Raw genomic sequence first — 22,483 nt, 5'->3', positions numbered from 1 at the left:
AAAAACGTGAATGTGGCTTACACACGGACCTTGCGAAACAGTATCAACTTTCTCAATTTTGCTGTTACTGCGTCGCCAAACTTTGCTTACGCCCTACACAGGCTCATGGGCGCAGCCAAACCTGCTTCGCAGGTACCGCTTCGCGGATTGGCTTTTTAGCAGATTGAGGGAGTTAGCTTAACAGATGTGCTTTTAAAGAACATAAGTAGAGCTTGCCAATTCGCGTGAGCTTTCTTATCTTTCAAGAACTGACTTCATACAGTATGACTGCAGTTATTCAAAAAGAAGAGCGGCCGCAAAAGCGAAAAACTGCTTCGCTAACCTGCAAAGCGGTACCTGCGAAGCAGGTCTGGCTACTCCCAAAGTTTACCACACTTTGTTGTGCAAGCACCAATGCTTGAAACGTCAAAAGCGAATTCAAATTGGCGAGTAAAGCTCGCATACCCTTGCACGCTTTGTGCGAGCAACAAGCTGGCGAGCAAAGCTCACATCTTCTTGGGTATAATAGAGCTTGAACCTATGACCATCAGATTAAAAGTCCGATGCTCTGCCAACTGAGCTATACACCCATGATTGCCGTCATACAATGGCGCAAGCATAGCTTGCTCCGCCTTTTTGTTGTTTTTTAAAAAGAACGCCTAAAACAGGAGCTAGGTGGCGTCTACGCGCTTCTCGCTATGCCGTATAAGGAAGAGAAAAGGGCGGCTGCCAAAGCAGTAAACAGCTTCGCTGGTCTACTAGCGCTAGCTAGCATTGCCAGCTCTCATTCAGTTGTTGCCTTACGTTTTAAAGTGCTTGCACGAACTTGCATTGCAGATTCGTGCAAGCACAAGCACAATCTTGTTACAAAAACGTATAAATAAGAAAAAGAAAGCAACGTGCAATGTCTAGAGGAGGATTTGAACCTCCGACACAAGGAGTTGAGTTAAGGATGTAAAGTCTTTTTGGTGCTTGCGCACTAACCTGCTACGCAGAACTTCTTCAGAAAGGGATGAAAGGCACCCACGCCAGAACTTCTTCAGAAAGGGAAGAGTCTAGCCCCAAGATAGTTGAATAGGAGGTAAGGTCCAGTCCCAAATCAAGATGGAGCAAGTTCAAATCAAACAAAACCAAATCGAGATAGAAGCTTGATCCCCTAGCAAGCTGGGACGATCAGAGCAAGCGGTACAAAGAGCTTCCAAAAGAATGCCTGTCTGAGAGTCTCGTCCGGGAAAAGAAAGGTTTCAGAGTCAGTCGGCTTGCCACGCAACTGAGCCGTGGGAGTGTCTAGATAGAGTGACACCCGGGACGTAGCTCATCCTTCTGTACGAGAGGTATAGAATATATAGTGAACACATCTGCCGTCTGATTGAACCATTTAAGCGGCACGTAAAGGACCTTAAGATCGCCACGAGCCACTTTCTCCCGAACAAAGTGATCAAAAAGAAATGATACATCTTTCGTTCAGGCATGGAAGACCGGGTTCACAGCCCTATGGAGTAGTCAAGGGTGACGCTGATATTGTCACAGTATAGAAGTGAAGGGAGAGAGAAACGAAGACCCAGATCGCAAAGCACGTAGGAAAGTCATAGGAGTTCAGATGCGGTGACGGCAAGAGCTTTCTATTCGGCCTCGGCGCTACTAGACCTGAACACAGTCGCTTCTTTCTTTGTGCCCCAAGAGAGAAGATTGGTGCTAAGGAAAAAAGAGTAAACAGTAGTGGACAGCTTTCATTTGCTTTTTTTAATAATGGTAGGGCTTGTTTTAGGTCATAAAGGGAATAGTCCTTTTAGCTCGTTCATCTAATTCTGCTGGTCTAAGAGTGGATCCCTGCTTCGGGAGTCGCCTCCCCAAAATACGACGAGGGGCTTGGCTTGAACCACTCCCATTGAGGCTGAGTAAAGAACTGAAACTAACAGCTTCCTTGAGTTCACCGGCGAGGCCCGGGGCCAAAGAATCAATTCCATTTCGTTGCGAAACGAGTCAAGAAGGAAGGACTAGAAGCCCCCCATAGGAAGTTTAGGATACCATTATGATAGGGCCCATACATACTAGTGAGTTAGTTCTGTATCAGAACTTGACGAAATAACTAGTTCAAAATCAAGGCAGCTATTGGAATGATTCCTCTCTCCATCCAGATCAAAAAAAGGATTCTCGGCTCGGCAGCCAGAACAGATAGGACGCCTGTCTCCTGGAATTGTTGTTGTCCTTTTCGGATCGGGGCTGGGGCGTGTGCCAGGTGACTTAGAAAAGGATGCTAGGTAACCCGCTTCTAATAGTGAGAAAAAAACATTCTGGCTTGCACTTACCGTTATTTTGTCTTTGATTCTGGGGGGTCTTTTTTTCTATTATGGTAGTTGTATGGTAAGGTAGGGCTTTCATGGTATTGGTTGGGGTAAGGGGTAAGGAGTCTAGCCGGGTAATTTGCGGTAAGGAACTAGGACGTGTTTCCTACCACGGGTTCGACAAGCTCACCCCCTCCTGAGACTTATGGTGATGTGTTCTATGTTCTGGTTTAAGCCCGGGTCCTTTTACGCTGAAGCTGTAAAGTAAGTACGAGCGTTTCAGGAGTCAGACTTGTTTTGAAAGAGAAAGCGCGGGCCAGTTGGGAATCACTCCGTTCACTCCGGTCCGTTGACCGCACCCCAACCAGAACCACAATATCATGATTGGGTCGATGTAGCAGCTTCTGTCCGAAGACGATGCTTATTGATTTCCGGGGGGTTTTCAGTCTTTTTGGGTCTTCAACAAGGCACTTTTTTTGAGAGGACTAAGATCTACTGCAAGTCCTCGCTCTTACAAGAAATCAATCCTTCGCTTCTATTTCTTACTGTGGTAGCCCAAAGCCTGCTCCCCTAACAATAGACACTTGAAGATGTAGGGATTGTTGCAGCTGCTACGGAAACTCGATACCTTACTGCAGGCCGAGCGTAGAAAGAGGGAAATTGTCCGGGGCGTATCTTTAAGGCATTTCGAGAATAGGTCTGATTCTATCTCTGTTCGTTCCCTTCTCTATATTATGACCGCTGATCGGTACTCCCTTGCCAAAGACGCGGGGTCGCACGGTCGCCTTATTTAAGTCAGTATCACAGCACGCCTGGTTGTCCGGCCCTCTATAGGTATTGGCGTAATGAGCGCACCGACGGAATAGAATGAATCCATACCATATAAGAATTGGTTCCTGCTCGCCCAGAGCCCGAGATGCCGGATGGGCAATGGAAAAGAGAGACCTGTGCGAAGCCAAAGCGGAGCGATTAGATGTTTTGGTTCTCTTAGATATTAGATAATAGGAGCGGATGCATATCTATTCCTTCTAAGCATATCAGCTGCGTGGCTTCTCGCCACGCTTTGCTGTTGATGGATGGATGTGAATCGCCTAAAACTATTTCCTCGGGAATACTTTATGCAATGAATATGATCTGCCTCTTCCAATTGTTGGGCTTTCCAGTTCTTTCCGAGGCATCATTCTTCCTGTTCTATCGAACTAATGTAAGATAATCGCTCAGCTGGATGATTCTTCAATAATCCTAGGGTCAGAAGGTGATCGGTCATTTTTAAGCATGAAACAACTCGCAGTATGGGTCTAGCTTTCGGACTTCCATTTAGTTTAGTTAAGCATCCCCCTAGCCCTCGCGGGCATCCTTTAGAAAGACTCCAATTCCATATTGCTGCGGCACATGATGTGAGAATCTCAAGCAGGCGACTCGTGTAATAGGTAGATGATCGGAATCTGGGAATAGCGTTGGATGCTTCTTTCCTTTTGACGACCATTGGGACAGCTCACTCCATTCATTCAAACACTGGGCCCTCTCAACAACTAACCTAGGGCGATTCTTTCAATAATGGTTGTTTTTCCGGTTTCTCGTATATCGGTACGGAACGAGGCTTTGCCTTGCCAACACCATGAGAAAAGACCATGATTAGAGGAACAGTACGATTCCTTCTAATAGATTCAGAATGGGTGATTGGGCTAGCAGATGGATGTGAAAGATTCTGAAAGCGTACTCGTACGGTAGGAAGATTCATTATTCCATCCTCCACTGTCATATTGCTTGGACAACATAGGTCGGTGGATGCGGCATATCTAGCTCTCTAATAGCTTCGTTAGTCAAGCCAAAAATCATGATTCTTCCAAAGGATTTTCCCTAATAGCTGCTCCCGGAACCTTTTTTTCCAACTAAGATACCCGAGGCACTCTAAGTATGATTGTACGTGTGATAGCTACTACTTTACCAGAAATCTCAATGATTTGATGTTAGCGGGGTAGCAGAGAAGTCCGAAGGGGACCAGAATTGGATCAATCACAAGGAAGCAATACAGATTACAGATAAATGCATTGATAGTAGGGAGCTAGCAATCGTGGATATTCTTTCTATTAGTAATAGGGACGCCTCTTCCCGTTGATCGGTTAGTCTTTCAATTCGTGGGAATTCTCTTATAATAATAATGTAATGCCTGAGCTGCTAGTAGGTGGGAATACATGCCATAAAATCACAAGAAAAAAAGAAGGGGCAGCACGTGCATAAGGGATGTTCCGCATGGAATCCTTTTATTCGCTCTTCCGGTCCTTGTTCTCTCATGGCACACAGATAAGGATAAGGTAAACAACGTAGAGAGGAATACCAGCAAGGCACTTTTCATCCGACGCGGCTACCATAAGAGAAAGAGGTATTACACCAGATTCAATCCTTCACTAGCGCCCAGAGATCGGTCAAATAGATTCAAAGCCTCTTTGTTTAGGCAAATCAAAATGGGAACTGCGCAAGTAAGGTAATTACTGAATCCCATCCCGATTCACCGCGGTTGTCTTATCCATCCATTGCAGCAGCGGGAATTGGCACAAGTTCCATTGGCTGGTCGGCTGACCACGATGTCTTGCGTCTTTTCGCTTACCACAGGACTCTAATTCAATATCCCCCTTTCCCTCTGTACTGCCACTTTGAATAACAATTCTTTTGGTAATTACTGAAGTAGAGCTGTAGCGGATGTCAGCGGTTCGAGCTGGTCTCCCAACTATGACAGCAGGTGTTACAAGAATACACCTTTAATAGACGATGAACTACGGGAGCTGGCCTAAACCGTATGAAGGGAAAGCAAGAGAGGTTACACACTTAAGGATCAAGCCCAGGTGATTGAGAAAGCCACCTTCTGGAATAGGGCCTTTGCAGCTTCACTTCGTTCAGCTCCTGTGGTTACTCCGTTCACTGCGTTGGAAGGACGCCTTCGGTATCCAGGCTCCAACTCGATCTTGTGGTAGACTGCCCTCCTAGGGGGCACTTGGGCAACTAACTCGTGGGGCATGATATCCCAAAATTCCTCAAGTACTTGCTTCACTTCCTGAGAAAGAAGTCGCCTTGGTTCCGTTGCTTGTTGGGTCACAGCCGGAGGTGATGACCGTCGGAAGAAAGGAGCTAGAGGCGAAAAAAAAAGTATACACTGGAGGTTTGGAACCCAGAGAAAAATCCGATATAACATCTGAATCTTGAAACCAGATATTCAGTTGTTCAATCTGCGGGTGCTTTTCAAAGCTTTATTCCCGTGTAGACATGATTTGAAGAAAGGATCGATATTCGGAATAAACAGAATCCACAGAGTCGACTGATGCATCTATACTATTGAGTTGAGAGAAAGAGAAGATGGGACTAGTTTGCTACTCCCTCGGGCCCTACTTACTTAAAGCTTCTCTCCTCCAGGAGGCAAGGGATTGCTGCTTCCACAGCTGTCTCCACTTAGTCAAATGCATCCGCCTCTGTCTCTATCTCCACTGCTGGATCGAAAGAAGAGATTTCAGAGTGAAGTAAAAGAAGAAAGGGTAGCCGGCTGCTACTAATAAGAACCTAACAGAAGATCCATCCGGATCTACTACTGGATATACTTCCCGATCAACTGCTATTGGTGCTTGGAACAATAAGGTGCTTATAGCCTCGTATACGGATCTGGATCACGATCTCGATATGGAAGGTATGCTGTTTTAAGCAACCTGCCTTTGCTTCAGGTGGATCCACTTTCTTTGCTACCTCTATAGCTGGTGGTTATCCCGAGTGAATTCGGTCAAATGGCTATTTCTTTCCCTTTTTTTTCCCTTAACTATGATCTACGACCAACCTCCGCCACTAATGCTGGTGGATCGACAAGATCAATGGCTGGCTACTGGTCTTGTTTGTTAAGTGAAGCCGCTGCTGGATCAACGCTAAGGGATGCTGGAACAGGCAAGGATGCTGGCACTAGTCTCGCTGCTGGTGATGGGTCTTTAACGGATGCTACTCTTTTTTCTTGTTCCGCCTCAACCGAATCAATAGGATCTACTGTTGAGGGTGGCTTTGTGGGTTTAGACATTGGCTTTTCAATTTGAGAAATCAAGGGAAAAGTGGATGATCTGCCAGCTCTTGCAGAAATTTGTCAAAGTTGTTGCGAACCCCCAATTCTGCAGTGGCATGAGAGACAGCAGCCCTAAGGTCCACCCTGATTTCATCTAAACTCCGTGCACATTAGCAGAATTCATTCCGCTCCGAAAGAGCCTTGGACAGAAAAACGAAGAAGAGGTGGCTTTCCAGGGTTTTAGTAACGGATCTCCAGCAGGGAACGATGCTCCTTCTCATGCCCGTTTGCCAACATCCAGAAAACCCGCCTTCCGCTATCTTCCACTCTGAAGTTTAGGATTGAGTTTCCAATTTGGTTGGTGATTCTGAGTTGCCCTCTTTGATTTGAATCACTTGGAAGGGGGAGAATCAGAGCTTCCTAATAGCTATGGCTTGGGCTACTATTGAATCACTCTTAACTAATTGTATAAAGAAGTGGCTATCCCCTTGTCCGTGGAAAGCATTGAAAGAAGAACACAACGGGAGGGAGTGATCCACTTCCTTAGGTCAGCCTTCTACTTGATGAAACACTCAGACTGCCGAGGAGAAGGGAAAGAGACTGATGCTACTACCGATGGCAGGGAATGAGACTACTATTAGCGAGACCAAGCCAAGGTTGAAAGAGAAAGATCACAGGCATTTGGTGAACCATACCGAACAAGGCACTTCCCAAGCTTGAATTGGGAATTGAGAGGCACGAGATAGCCCTCAAAAAAGGCGAAATCCAAAGGCCTCTTTGACTAAAGAGAATCGCGGGTTCCCACCCCCCTAATGGTCTAAAAGCGGAGAGAGGAAGCCCTCGATCGGGGAAAGGTTTACGAATCAATCAAACGAAACATAAAGAGAAACGCGAGTAAAGAGATAGAAAAGGTCGATGTGGTGTAGACAAGCCACAGGTGCAAACCGTTGTTGCTCGTTCCTTGGTTGGTTTTTTTAGAGTTCCATTTGGTGGGCTGCTAAAAAAAGGGCGAACGAAAAAGACGTGTGGCTGAGGGCAGGTGAGGCATTGTGTCATCGAATGAACATGTTTGAGTATGGATCGTAATTGAGCGAAACATCTGCTCATCGAAAAGTGGTCTTAAAGCGAAGGTCTTGACCTGAAAGGATCGAAGAGAGCGCTAGTAGATCGAGCTGTAGGTGCATGGACTTGGCTAGTGAAGCACAACCACTCATCTTTCCATAGATAGTGCTACCCTAGAGTAAGATGAGCGACCCCAGTGGCAACGTTAGTCCCAAGGGTTGACTCCCTTCACTAGTCAACGAAGTGCATCTACGGATGTAGGCACATTCTTACTTGATCATTTGCTCTCACTAGACCGCCCTTTTTTACGATACTGGTTCGTCATAGGTCCGAAGGGCTGTCTCTTGTGTGCGATGGTTGGGCATGAATGGAGCTTGCTCGGTAGAAAGGAGAGTAAGCTTTCGGGGAGTAGAGATCGAGCGTAGAAAGACCAGTGGATAAATTCTTTCTGAAATCCTTTTGAGTTAAAGGATAAAGCGGAACAGACGTTTCTCGCAAGCGTTTGGATTCACCAACCACGACTCCTAACGAGCTATTTTTTGCGCCATACAGTAGCTAGTCTAGTACAGCATTAGATGGTTCTCCGCGGGGTCAGCCTTTGATTACAAGTATAGCTTAGCTCATAGCCCCCTTACCAATGAGACAATGCGGTTTTTTTGACAGTTCAGAAACCTCTAAGTGGGCGTTCCTACTTTACATCAGTAAATAAAAAGGCAAGGCAGAATCTCATCAGTCAAGCTCTCACAGCAGGAACGGTGCCGATTCCCATTCTCATTCCTTAGAAGCCGGAGCCCCTCCTGACAACTGTATTTGAGTCCGTTCACTCCTCACTCTACTAACGTAGGGTAAGTGATTATTGATATCCGACTGCCGGTGGGGAGACCTTAGACTGAACTGAAACCTACACTGTTTCTTGTGTGTAATGAGTAGCTACTAGTTAGAATGAATTCTTATCGGTGTTTAACACCAACTCCTTTTATAAGCTCTTCTTAAACCATAGGGCAGGGATTTCTGCTTCGCTTTGTCCTCTCGAACATCAGAATCTGAATCAGAAGCAACGGGATATCCATCTCTTCTTAGGCCCTATAGGTTGAATCCCCTAGGCTCCGCTTGCGACGCTCAAAGTCTCGCCCTTCCAACAAGGTAAGCGAAGGAATGAACCAAGCTTTGCGAAGGAAGGGGTGTTTCAATGACAAACATCTATCCCCCCACCCTTGAATAATCGAAATATCTTGATAGATCCAATCTTTTGCTGGCCTTCATTTTATTCACCCCCGGGAAAGGAAGCAATTGGGCTTTCCTTATATAGAAGTGTGGTTTACCCGGTCACTTTTAGTCAGCCACATCGCTCCCATAGGTCACCCTCCTTGCTGCCCAGATTAGCCGGCTCCGATAGCCCCACCCAATGGTTTCCGAAAGGTGCATTATGCATAGAGCCACTAGTTTCCAAGTGGGCGGATATTAAGCTACATCCTAAGCCTTCATTGATGGGCGGCCGGCGATGAGCTCTGCCATTTTCCATTTACTACAGGTCCATAGATTCATCGTTCACCCGCTCCTTCCCTGGAATCGAAACTGCTCTTGGAATGAGAACCGGGCTCATCTACCACTCTCTCAACAAGCGAAGCTTCAGTCACTCCCTTCGCCTTCTTTAAGTTAGCTTCACTTCGTTCAGAGCGTAGCAAGCGAAGCCTTAATTTATTGAAGACAGTCGCCCTTTTTTTAGATCTCAGGATAGGCCGACTTTTTCAAGGCTTTGGAGGTTGGATACTGCTTTTCGTCCTTCGTCGTTCCTTACAGTCACCCTCATCTTAGATAGAATCGACATCGACGCTCTACTTCTTCATTAAACTCATCTGTGACGTATATTAAGCTCATCTGACTCATCATGCATCACTGGTTTACCCTTGACCATCTTACTTTGAATATATAGTATTTCCCCTCTAATCCACTAGTAGCATAAATTGAAGCTCGGTTTGCACCTTCTTTCAAGTTGACTCAAATGAAGGCTGACCTACGGGAAGTTTTGGCTTTCTAAAGCGAAGGGAGAACGACCGGGTAGGAACTAAACTAAAGAGCAATTTTCGAATAAGTTCTCTCACGGTAAAGCCCATTAGACTAAGAGATATAGCGTGCATTAGCGTTTGCTTTGAGTGTAATAGAACGGACAACAGCTAGTGAGGTAGGATGAAAAGGTGCCCGTCAGGGAGTACAATTATTGGGGATCGAATAGATCTAGTTACCGGGATTTGCTTATTCTCTAACTTCCATTCATGATAGGAATGGATACAGAAATGGATGGGAAATTCCAATAGGTAGGGAAGCCGACCATAGGGAGGGAACGAGGGGTTATGTAAATAACTATCGCTCGATAACTCACCTTCAACGCCTCTAACTGCTTCTGCCTAATCTCGGGTCAGTCTCATTATCCGGCCGTTTTTTGTTATGGGTGGTTGTTTTAAGCTAATAGGAACGACGAATGGACCCTGATCCACGTGTTCTCCTGACGGTTGGACCTCTATCTGTGGTTGGTTAATACCTTCTATTCGGTAGGGCGGTAGTGACGGTTGTTGGTACTGACCCCGGATCATCAATTCAGTAGAGGTGAAGTCGATAGACTTCCGAGCCTTAGCAGCCTATCGAGGAAATTACCCGACATCCGGTTCTTTTGCACCGAATCTTTTGCTTGCCTGCTATAGAACGGTGCTCGATTTTGCGATTGGCTCTCTCGTCGATCCTGTCTCTGGAACTTGTTGCCTATTAGCAATCAATGAAGGATGAAAATGATACGACATTTCAATGATCACCTACTAAGTGGGATCAGCAGTTGTAAGGAACTTGCTCTCTTTCCAATGAGTACCAGAGACCGGGGGTAGGTGGAAAGGCCGACTGCCCAGAGGGCTTTGGAAGGAAGCGACTGTCTGAGCTTTGCAAAAAAAACAGCTATCGCTTCGCTTGATCCGGACTTGCTTTGCTACTCGAACTGAAAGCTAAGTAAGATTGCTGTAGCGGTAATAGGCCAGTGGAAGGCAAGACGGGGAAGGTGAAGAGCTCCCCCAGGATCTCCTAGCATCCTTTTCCGCTTGCTTCCTTGCAGAATTGAAAGCCTTGGATGGTATTGAAAAAGCCTTTGAAAGCTCAACACTCGACGAATAGAGATTTCGACATGAGAGGCCTTTCTTTTTTGTTTCGGGTGTGATAATGTCTGGATGTCTACTTGATTTGATGAGTTTTAAGGAGGGCGGATTGCTTTCTTTATGGAAGTGAGGGAACGAGGAAGAGCTGTTCCCAGACCCTATTGGGCACTTTTCTGCTGGGATTGGTGGATGTTTCCTCCCGTGTCAGCTATTTCGTTTTCACCCATAGGTGATCGCATCTGTGTCGCCTTGAGTATGACTCAGTGAGTCTATGGACAACCATTATTGAAAGAATCGCCCTACTATCATTGAGTCAATACATCGATCACTCCTCCTCGAAGCAACTGTCTTCAAGTAGGGCGACTTCAGGAGGGGGCACGCCTTTTTCGAAGAAGGTTAGCTTATCAGCAAAGATCAGCCAATCAAGTTAGTGATCATAAGATTCTAGTAGTTAAGCGGAACCACTATTTGTTGGGAACAATGACAAATATGTACAATAGCCTCCAAGACGGGGGCATAGGAGCGGAACAGTGGCATATCCGGCACCTTTTTAGAGCTGGTCCTAGCGCCAGCAGCACCAGTTTAAGCCGTTGAAGAAGCACTGGTTGAACTAGCACCAAGTGAGTATCCACCATCCGTATATCCACTAGCATAGGAAGACATCACCAAAACCCCTTCTACTGTTGAGTTATGTCGCTATTTCCGCTCGTTCCAGATTCAGTTGATTCTGTATAATCGGAAGACGGATCCCATTGCTGCGTATCAAGCAGCAGTTAACCTAGTTCCATATCGTCAGTAGCAGGCTGACCTTTTTCCTATCAAAGTGAGCGAAGGGAACAAACGAACGACGAATGGACGAAGCCCCCATACACATCCACAGTCCATATCGATTCATTCTTCTTTGTGTACCTACCATTAGAGATCGAAGCGAAGAGATTGAAAAGCGTAGCTATCGCTTCGCTCCTTTTGATCCCCTTGCCCGGAAAATTCGTGTTATCAGTAGGCTAGCTGGCGCCTTCATTTCCACTTCCATAGAGCGAACTTATCAGTCTTCGCTCATCCCTACATTTTCTCTTTTGACAGCGCTTTCCAAACAGAGGTGAGCATCTTTCACACCTATGTCGAATCTCTCTTTTATCCCCAATAAGTAGATCCCTCTATCCTAAAGGGTGGTTGACAGTAATAAGTTAGGTTAGGCAACCCGTTAACCCAAGACTGACTGACCAGATGAATTGAGAGAAACCCCTGAGCTCCCTTTCCACGATTCAAAGGTTTCGTTTGGTCTTGAAGCGAAAGGTCGTAATCAATAATAGAGAAGATCTCTATGACACCCGTCAAGTTCGATTGAGAAATAAGAGAAATGCCGATGGGTTTTGAATTGCCGATTTCTCGAGTCTGTTGAAGGAGCCAATAAGTAGGGCAGCTTGAATAGATCCTAACTTCTTTGTTGTCCGATCTTACTCTTCCGGGGTGTAGGAACTCGAATCTAAAGCAACCCGGATAATGATATTGGCTATATGGTTTCGTTCGCCTCGCATTATCTGTTTAGTATAAACATAAGTATGGATTTCCTGATTGATCGATGTTAATGGAAGTGAAGTTTCCCGAGTCAATCTTTTGCTTGCCTGCTTCGCTTACAGAAATCTACTTGCCATACCGACCTTTCACTCAGAACCCGAAAAAAAGTGCCATAACGAGCGTAATTCCTTTGGAAAACAGTAGTTGCAGCCTTTAAGCCGTGAAGGGTCTCTATCGAGTTTCACAACCTCCGACACTATTCTGAATTCTACTTAGAAAGCCCCATTGAGTGCAATAGTAGGTGCTTTAGCACTAGTTTGATCAGACAGCCCCATCATGATATGGAATACAGTAGCACCCGGGGACAGATTGATGGATTCATTTGACACAGCATTGAGCTATTCCAATCAGTGATGGAACCGAAGGGATTTTTTTCTTCAGTAACGAACGACGAATCAAATCCCAAAGCTTTGAAATACTGGAGCTTCTAAAGAATTCTGTCTACTCGATCGGATCAAAAGGTCGGTCTGTTTCGTCTAGAGTTCATGGATTCATGACGAAGCAACAATCGACGAATCGAACAGCTCACTATACAAAGTGTCTGATCTAGCAATCGGTTCTCCAGCGACGGATCCATTCACACTAAAGAGTGAAAAAAGGTTCCAACTAGCTATGCCGACCTGACAACTGATGACGGGCCATCCTTAAACAGGGAGACCTACGGGATGTCCCTTCGCTACCTGGTACTCAAAGGTAAGGCAAGAAAGAGTCACTCTTTGATAAGGGGCCCGTCAGGGAGCTAAGAGTTGGTTAGCTTAGGCTTTGTTAATCTGATAGCCAGCTTAGGCTTATTCTGATTCCACGATACGATATAAGCTATCAGAGAAGTGGAAACCTTTGTTGGTGGTCCACTGTAACTAGTTTGAATAAGAGTTATCCTTACTGGCTCCAACGATAGAGCAAGCGATAGCGATAGGCTGACCTCTTAAAGTAGTGCTCAGCTATCGCTTCGCTCGACTGAAGCTAAACCGACGACTGTACTTATTGATAGGGCGACTTCAGGAGGGGCTTCGCTTGCTTAGCTATCGCTTCGCTCCCTTACTGGCTTACTGGACTGGTTAGCTCAAAGCAAGGTACCGACAAACAATCGAATCTGGTTGGGGCTTCGTTGGTTGTTCACGTCTATCCCTTTGGTCACCTTTCCGTAGCCCTTCTATACCAATTAAATAGAACTAGTAGAAAGCAGTTCATTCCAGGGAAATAGTGCTTTTCTGTTAGAACCTATACCGGGATTCAATCCATCTATGAAGTTCAGTACATTCTATACGTATTGACGAGGCTAACCTTACTTAAGACACCGTTCCAGAACCTTTTTTTGTCTCTTCTTGGGTAGGAAATCTTTCCGGACTGACCTTAATCTATGGTCGGGTCGACCAGGCCAGAAAGAGGAGGTAACCGTTGGGGTTTCGATCGGACTACCACTGAAAGATCTCTAGACAAGTAGGGATGACACTACCTGTCAAGCTGGCATGTATCCGGAACATCGATAGCTGTTTTTTTTGCAAAGCTCAGACAGTCGCTTCACTTAGGAAATCCAAGTCCGGATCATACTTTAGCTCCAACTCAGTCGTTGATAGCTGAGCTAGCTTCACTTCGTTCCGCTCTTGAAGTTTTTTTCTTTCAGACAGTCGCTTCCTTCGCTCACTTTGTTCGCCCTTGTCTATTTGGAAAGCACTTTCTACTGTAACTTATGCTCGCGGATTGAGCCAACAAGCAACACCCTCTCGTATTAGCTACATGAACAACACTGCTGGAGCCCTCTATAAACTATCGAACTAATACAACTCTCCGGCAACGTCTGATACTCTCTCGTAAACTACCAGCTAGACACTAGACATGATGACTACTACTACTAATTTGGAGCTACTGGCACTACTACTATCTATTATGATGGAAGCAGCAACTTACTCGGTTACATTTAAACCTGCTTCTCTATATTATTATCCTCCACGAACATGCACTGTCACTACTACTTGTGTTTCACCCAACTACGACCATACCCATGCTTCCCTCAGACTACAGCCAACCGAATACTACCGAATAGCAATTAATGGAAGGAAACTCTAAGACTTGCACCCATTGCCCCATAACTACTAGTAGAGTCAACACCGAGTACCCTACTAACTGATGAGGAATGCACCCGCACACAGCACCTATGCTACGACTAATACTTGCTGATACACCCACCATGATCAACCACAAGCACCTTCATTATGCAAGACTCCTCTGAGACTCTTTATAAACTGATTAAACCAAAAAGAATAATAATGTATGAGACAAGCACTCTAGGTATCGCTGCTCTCTATTCTATTTTTACAACCTTTGGCTAAGAATAAAGAAGAGAGTAGGTAGTCAGTGTAAAGCTAGTAGTAAGTAGTAGTTTTATTTAGTAGTATAGTAGGTATGAGTGGAACTTTACTGGTAAGGTTACAAGGATGCAGTTAGTCGTGGGAGTGCACGAAGGTACGGACTACAACAACACGAAGGAAGGTCTCTTTGTTGGTCGTCGTCTTGTTCGATGGTTATGAAGAACGTTGTGGATGAAGGAAAACAATAGCTACGGGAAACAACCCGCATCGGTGCTCTCGTGTTAGGAAACAACAACCGACTTGGCACAAGTAGTACCCAATCTCACCACACTACTACCTATCAAGTACACGAGACTGAGTTATTACCTTTGCTGTGCAACATAACACAACGAGACTAGTATGAGAAGTGCTCTCTCTTCTATAGCTCATCGATGCTAGCCAGTCGCTGAAGACTAGCTCAAAAGGTATGCTAGACAAAGGTTGGGGTTGTCGATCGCTCCACTCATGCTGCTACTAGCCTATACGGGAAGGGGCAGCGTATCGAACGAGTAGCTATTGGGACGTCCAGATCAGAGCTCCAGTAAGCACCCCTAGGTTCAGGCCTACGATCAACTAACTACATTGGCCATCGAGTAGCATAAAAGTAGCGAGTCAACAACGGGTCATCAGGACTTTTGGCTGTGTTGCAGTAAGCTGAGGTCTCGTAAGGCTACTAGCTATATGAACATGGCGCCGCTCCTTTTCCCCCTCTATAATAGATGCAACTCCAGCAGTCTCGTTCCCCCACCTCCAACAACTACTATTATATTATAGGCATGGGAGCTGTTCTATCTCGACCACCCAAGGATATATATACTACTGGCAACCAGCAACTCCAACCTCCAACTCGTTACACTAGCCTGACTAGCCTATCGATCTCCAGTACAGAGTGCAACTCGTACCTCAGTGTTGGCAACTAGCTACACTAATAAACCATCTCCTCCATTCTCGTAAGCAAGGGCGAAGAAGAAGTACTATGGGGCATGGCTCATAAGCTAGCGATCGAACAGCAGATCAACGTGAGGATAGGCGCACTCTGCCTCTCTACTACTATTATTATAATATCGTGCACGAGGTTGCATTCATTAGTGTTATTATAGCTACTAGAATGGGAAGCTTACTATTATATATAGGCCAGCAAGTTTAGTCTGAGTGCTTCTTTTGTTGGGTGGTCGAACAGCTACTAACAAGTTGGAAAGTATACATGGGTCTCTATGCCGGTTATTGTTAGTGGATCTGCGGGTAGTGCATCGTGCAACCACTGCATTCTCTGGTGTTGAGTAGCTAGTAGATCGACACTCAACTAACCGGTATCATCGTAGTCTGAAGCTTGTTCGGAAGAGCATGGAGATACGCCCACAACTCCACTGGCAGGCAGTTCGACATAAGAGTGTAGGCAGGAGCGAAACACGAAGGAAGTTTGCTACTACTTGTTGCATCGACTAAAGCAGCTAGAGCAACCTAGCAGCAGCACTACTTATAATATATAAGAGTGGGGGACCATCTGGACTGCGAGTCAACAAGATCCGAGTGCCCAGCAAGTCTAGCTTCCAAGAAGAGCAAGAGCACCAGTCTTCTTCTTATAGTAGTAGTAAGTAGTAGAATAAAAGCCAAATAGAGAGCCAGTCGTTGCAGTAGTCCGGGGCAGCAGGTCTGTTGTTTCGTCTAGCTGTACCAAAGCAAAGAGAAAATGAACTACGAGACCGTCAGTGCATTAGTCGTAATATAATAAGAAGTAGTAGTAAGAAGAGAGAGGCAAGCTATTCGTCGTTCAGTCGCAGCAGCAGAGAGGTGGCACACCTTCGTTCGAGTTCATGTACTACTCTGATCAGACTACTGGCGACAACTGGCATAACGGACATCCCGTAGTGGGAAAGACCGAATCAACAAAAGAGAAGTGCTGCCCTTGTGAGTCAGACGAAAAGAGATAGTGTATAGAGTAAGTACCAGCTACCACCTAACACACCAAAGGAGCCCACCATGAACTGCACCCTTTTAGCTTACTACGACTAATTCATTTTTGTATGCATGTCCTTTCTAAAAGCTGCTTGGACTAGTGTAAGGGGCATGGCAGCAGCACACCTACACAAACCTTGCCTCTCGCCAAACACCACTAGTCCCACTACTATAATAATAATAATTCTTGTACTGCCAGACACAGATGATGTGGAAGAGAGCTTGTTGTGTTACTAGCCAGCCGTAGTGCCCGTGGTACTGAGAACACGGTTGGAGCCCTACTTACTCTCTGTCCGCATCTCGAACTCCCCCATACTATGGACTACTATACGATAAGGATGCTCGGACTTATACCACAAGCAGAGAAGAGAGCTACTAGTGGTGCACAACTCCAACCACTCATCATACTCTATATATGCGCTTCCACTACTTTGGAGAGACGTCCTACAGCCTCGGGAACTAAGTGATGGGACCGAGCAACCAGGCATGGCACCCGTGTTCCAAGTAGTCGGCACTAGGAAGTACTAGTCGAACTATAAAATTGGAGAGTATATATGAGATCAACAGCAGCTTGGTTATGATGCTAGGGCAACACAATTCCAAATGTTACTACTAGTACTAAAACAACTACTACTTATTATACTACTTATTATACTAGTACTTATACTAATAATTAGACTACTAAAACTACGTATACTTCTAGTACTATCGACCGACCTCACAAAACACAACAACAAGAGGCTTGCCACCTTAACAACTACTTACTACAACGAACTCATGCATCGATAGCATAATAGTAGTCAGTCAGTCGTCCTTGATGGAATGACACACGTAACCTCTTTGTTGGTGGTTGTTGCTAACTCAGCAATAAGCAGCAGTAGTGGAGCAGCTCAATACAGTGGTGTTACTACTATTATTATATGGTTTGGATAAGGTACTACTTTCTCTGGAGCATGGGATACGCGCATGGGGACTAAGATCTCACTCTTGCTGCCCTTCATCGCAAACAAAGCACGAGTAAGCACATGTGTTTTATTACTGCTACGCTGGGCTGAACAACCTATACTATATATATATTACTGGTTGAGCTACAACTACTACTGGATGGATTGTGTGCTGCTCATGCTGCTTCCTTAGTAGTGACTGATCGACTGATGAACTATTCGTACGGAGGCTTGCACCCATTCATGAACCACTCTAGTGTGGATATATATATATAGCTAGCTGTGCCCCAGACTGCAGAGATGATGAGCTCCAACCACTCATGTAAAAAACAAGGATATGGTTGTGACTCGTAGTAAGGCCTAAGGGAAGAAACGGAAGCATCATTAGTGGCTTGATCGAGAGGTATGCTTATAATAATAGTAGTACTACCTACTAGCTAGTAGACGGATAAGAAAGAGTTGCAGAGAGTAAGTCAAGCTTCTTCCTTTTCCTCTCCTCATAGCGCGGAGAAACGACAGAACTAGCTAGCTCTTTTTTCTATTGTCTGTGAATGAGACAAGATCTTACAATGGAACTATCTATTATTGGGCTTGCTCTGATCTCGCTACTACTTATTATTACTTGACACGCTCATGTGTCTCTCTTCTATTAAATAACCTTACTACGTATATTACTTCTTATACGTATACGACTACTAAAACAACTAATACTACTACCTACTACCTACTCAAACTACTACTACTAAAACAACAACTTATACTACTATTACTACTACGTATACTACTACTATGGGCATCCACTCTGCTACTACTTGATAGAGAACGGTTGCATGCACTCGTTGACTAACTAACTACTCTATTATAGTCGAATGTCCAGATCTCAGCTAAAACGTGTGAACTACTAGAAAAACAAGATCCTACGAATCGAACATTGGTGGTTGCCAGCAGCTACTATTATACCAGCTTCCACAACTAGTGGCCTATATAAACTAATAATCACAGGCATGTTATATATGGGTGCCACTACTTACTACTATATTATTATAATATCGATACTGCATGTGCCTCTCGCTACTTACTGTAAAAACTAGGAAACAACCGGGGGCATGATCGAGTCTCTTCGTAGCAGCTCAAAAGAGAGGTGGTGCTTCTAATAAAGAAAATAGTGCTTCTAATAAAGTAGTACAACAATGACTGCTGCTTCCATCGACTGTGCAGGGGAGAATCATATCGGATGAGCTCATACACGACGGTAAGAAGAAAGACAGAGAGCAACAACAGCACGCTACTATTTCTTATTATTCGATCGGGCTACCACTAGTCGTTAGTTACTCTCTTCTCTCCACATGCTTGCCATCTCCCTTTACTACCACACAAGCACATAACTAACTCCACTACTCTCTTCGATGTACTACTTGCTGCTGCCAACTCACACACATATGATAATCTCATACTAGACACCACTGCATCCTATCTTCTCTAACACTAGAAGCAGAGAGCAGAAGCATAGAGAAAAGCAGAGAGCCAATAGCAGCGCATATACATCAGACTAGATAGACTAACCCGGTAACCACACTCACCACATCGCGTTTACTACTAGCAGCAGTAGCGTTTCTCCAAGCGATTGTTTGTTTTGTTCACGAGCAGCGGCTCAGTCGTAGTGCAACACCAACTACTAACTAATAATACTAACTATTACTACTTTTTTAACTAGTACTAATAAGAAATAGTACGCTACGCTTATACTACTAAGAATAAGAAAACTAGTACTTATACTAACTACTATATCGGACAGCTATAGGGAGGTTAGGGGCACGCATCGCTTCCACTACTAGGAACAACAGCGCTACTCAACTACAACTAATACTATTATACTTACTAGACAGCCAGCATCTTCAACTCCCCACCCTCAGTTACAAGCTATTCTCATGGTCAACTAGCTTCTGATTGAACTGCAACTACTCCCTTTAAACCGATCCATCATTATACTATAACCTCCAACCCGCATCCACTGCGAGAACTCCCCTTCATAGGTGCTGCCCGCTATCCTCCAGGCTTTTTCCCAACTACCACTACATCTATATACGGAACAACGAGTTGGGTGAGCAACTACCTATGATACACTAGTGCTAGCTTGATTCGACTACTTTTGGTGGACTATACTTGTGGAACAAAGAGGTGGTTTGTCTCGGATACAATAGCGAGAGAGGGTTTGACCTGCTATCTCTACTACTAATAGTATATGCACTAGAATGGAACTACATCCTTCTTGCTTCTCTACTACTACTATTATACGGTGTTGTAGCTGCTCTCCCAAGTGTGTTGTTAATCCCTTTGCTTCCTAACTACATGAGTCTAACTATCTATTATAGTCTATGAAGCTACTTGCATCCAGTCTGTTGTCTCTCTATCGACTCTACCCGTTAAGTACTTCTTATAGTAGTGGACTTAGGTGTGGTTACCGCATACTTAATACAGCATAACCGAGGGGGAGTAGCTATACAAATAAGCCAAGCCATATACAACACTAACTATTATATAATAAGAAGCTCAAGAGAGTATCCGCTTCGTGTTATGAGTTCCGTCAGCTAGTGGTTGCTAGTGGAGGCTGCCTTCGACTGCTCTCTTACTCAACCTTCATCCAGTTCGTACCACTAATAATGCTAGTTGGTGTTCCCCATAGTGAGCACCCACCTATCTATCTACTCTACCCACACTACTAACGAATGCTGTAGTCCCCCAACAACCTTTCATGCACTACCCTTCTCTGAACTATACCCATTGGCATATGGGACTGACTCTATGCTACTAGTAGTATAGCCTGAGTCTGGCAACACCAACGATGCAGTAGTGTAAGCACAATAACTAGGTACGACTGCATTTGTTGCTCAAGTAATCCTTCTTCTCGTAGTGCACAGCAGCTATAATAGTAGTAAGTAGTTCTTCATCAAACAGCTTATACTATATTATATAAAGCTCACATCGTTGTTTCATTGGTTTGCAAGCGTAGAGAGAAGCAGTCAAGTTCTATATAGAAGAAGACAACCAGCAGCAATAGTATAGATGACATATCGTGTATCCTCCATTAGATGAACAGTCAAGCCCCACTTATGACTAGATGCAAGCAAAAAAAGCATCTCTAATTTCTTCTATTATATAAACAACTACCCCACAACAAGACTGTAGCAACCAACTACTAAATGAGGAACAACTACTCTCTCTACCTACTCTCACCTTGTGGGATCTTACACACACCTATTATTATGGTCATGATGGGTGAGGGAAGACGAGAAGTTAGTCGATGATGGTTCAACGTCGTCCATGAACTAACTCCAAAAGCTACTGGTTTGAGTCTGCCGCACCTAGAAGATAGAAAGTAGTGAAGCACAACGACTATCGAATACTAACTCCTAACTGCTTGGCTACACATGCATAATCATGCAGTGCAACAAGAATAGATGTGCGAGATATAATAGCTACTACTCTGGCAAACCCTCTCTCTCTCACGCGTATGGGACACTACCTTCTTCGATATGCCTTTCCACAAGTCTCGTGTTCTGTCTGAGCAAGTGTATGGAGCAGCTTACCATACAGTATAGTTTAATAACCTCTAGCCTAATCCTTTTACTATAGCACGGTAGTGGATCCTAGTTGTTGAGACGCCGAGAGCAGCCTTCTTCATAAACAACAATCACCATCGACTTGCGTACTACCTACCTACTCGACTCAACTCCATGCCGTACTGCCAGCTATCATATTTCCTATGCAGCCTAGCCTACTTGCAACCCCACAACTAATATCATCATAATACTATCTATTTGCTGCTACTGCCACTACTATCGAGGCTATGGAGCAGCCCCAGTAAAGCAGCCTACCCCACCAACTACATCTAACTACTACTAACTCTGCTACTTCTATGCAACTCCCTATCGGCAACTACTACTTATACGTATACTACTCAAACTACGTATACTATTATACTACTACTCAAACTACTATATATAATAGGAACGCAACATGGCCAGCCTGCTCCTCCACTACTGAACACTAGGAATAGCCCTACGACATACTAGTGAACCGTCAGCCCTACGACATACTAGTGAACCGTCAGCCCTATACTTGATGGGTGACCTGCCCACCTGGCTACTTACCCTAGCTAGTGAACCACCTTGAACTGCCCATCTAACAACCTCCCCATCAAACTATCAAGCTGCTATTACTAAACAACATGGGGATGTTTATGCTACTACTAGTGGAACACCAGCAACAGGGTCATCAACTGCCATCTGCTACCTGCCATTATCCAGTACCTACTCTGAACTGGGTGATCTATTAACATCTGCTACCTTCGCTCGTCGTGTGTTAGCGTGTAAGGGAGTTTAGTTTCGCTGTTAGCTTGCCTTCCGCTTCCTTTGCTCCGCTTTCGCTTCGCTAGTTAAGGAACAGAATTCTATTTGTAGCGAAGCTAGCCTGTAGCGAAGCTAGCCTTCGCTTCGCTTTGCTTCGGTAGCTAAGGAAGAGTACAGTACTAGTAGTAGCTTCGCTTGCTTCCGCTTCGCTAAGCTTCGCTTGCATTGAATTGAAGTAGTGTTAGCTTTCTTTATAGTAAACTAACTTACTTTAGCAAGGAAAGCAACTAACTTGCTGAAGGCAAGGAAAGGAATAGTAATAAGCTTGCCTTGCCGCAAGGTAAGCAGCATAAGCAGCAAAGGAAGAGCGCGCGGCGCGCGAAAGCCGTTGCTTGGTTGCTTGGTTCTTGCTATGCTCAACTAAGTGCCTATCTTAATAGCCCCGCCAATTGAAGCCAACGCAGCCTTGCTATTTCATAACCTTAGCTTCACGAAGCTTCTTACCTGCTAACTTTCTCAGTCTTTCTTTCACCTCCGCTCGACCCAACAATATAAAAGATTCTAATAGATAGGGGCAGCTCAGCCTTCCGAAATCAGGTTGATCCTAGCAAGAAAGCCGCTGCTATTAAGGAGTGAATAAATAATAGCGCTAGCGCGCTCTCTTTTTAATAGGCTTGCGTCCAAAAAACACGGGAGAATAGAATAATAGTAGAAAAAAGAAAGTAAAGAACGCTTGCGTCCAAAAAACACGGGTTATTAGAAATTCTATTCTATTTAATAGTAGAAAAAAGAAAGAAGTAAAGAATAAATAA

General features: G+C 44.8%; 1 long non-coding RNA gene and 1 other non-coding gene across 2 annotated transcripts; both read right to left on the bottom strand.

Annotated features, from left to right (window-relative positions):
• Positions 1-496: 496 nt before the first annotated feature.
• Positions 497-569, bottom strand: TRNAK-UUU (transfer RNA lysine (anticodon UUU)). Its single transcript has one exon. It is a non-coding gene; the product is annotated as a tRNA-Lys (tRNA).
• A 1,160-nt stretch (positions 570-1,729) lies between these two features.
• LOC148781669 (uncharacterized) lies at positions 1,730-20,588 on the bottom strand. The gene is made up of 2 exons (XR_016058552.1): positions 5,804-20,588; positions 1,730-5,636 (listed from the first exon to the last, which is right to left on the bottom strand). It is a non-coding gene; the product is annotated as an uncharacterized LOC148781669 (long non-coding RNA).
• Positions 20,589-22,483: the final 1,895 nt, after the last annotated feature.

Source organism: Amborella trichopoda, chromosome 6 (genome assembly GCF_054954075.1).
Source record: "Amborella trichopoda isolate Santa Cruz 75 chromosome 6, AtrichopodaSantaCruz75HAP2 v2.0, whole genome shotgun sequence".
Taxonomy (NCBI): domain Eukaryota; kingdom Viridiplantae; phylum Streptophyta; class Magnoliopsida; order Amborellales; family Amborellaceae; genus Amborella; species Amborella trichopoda.
This window is presented reverse-complemented; position numbering and strand designations above follow the sequence as displayed.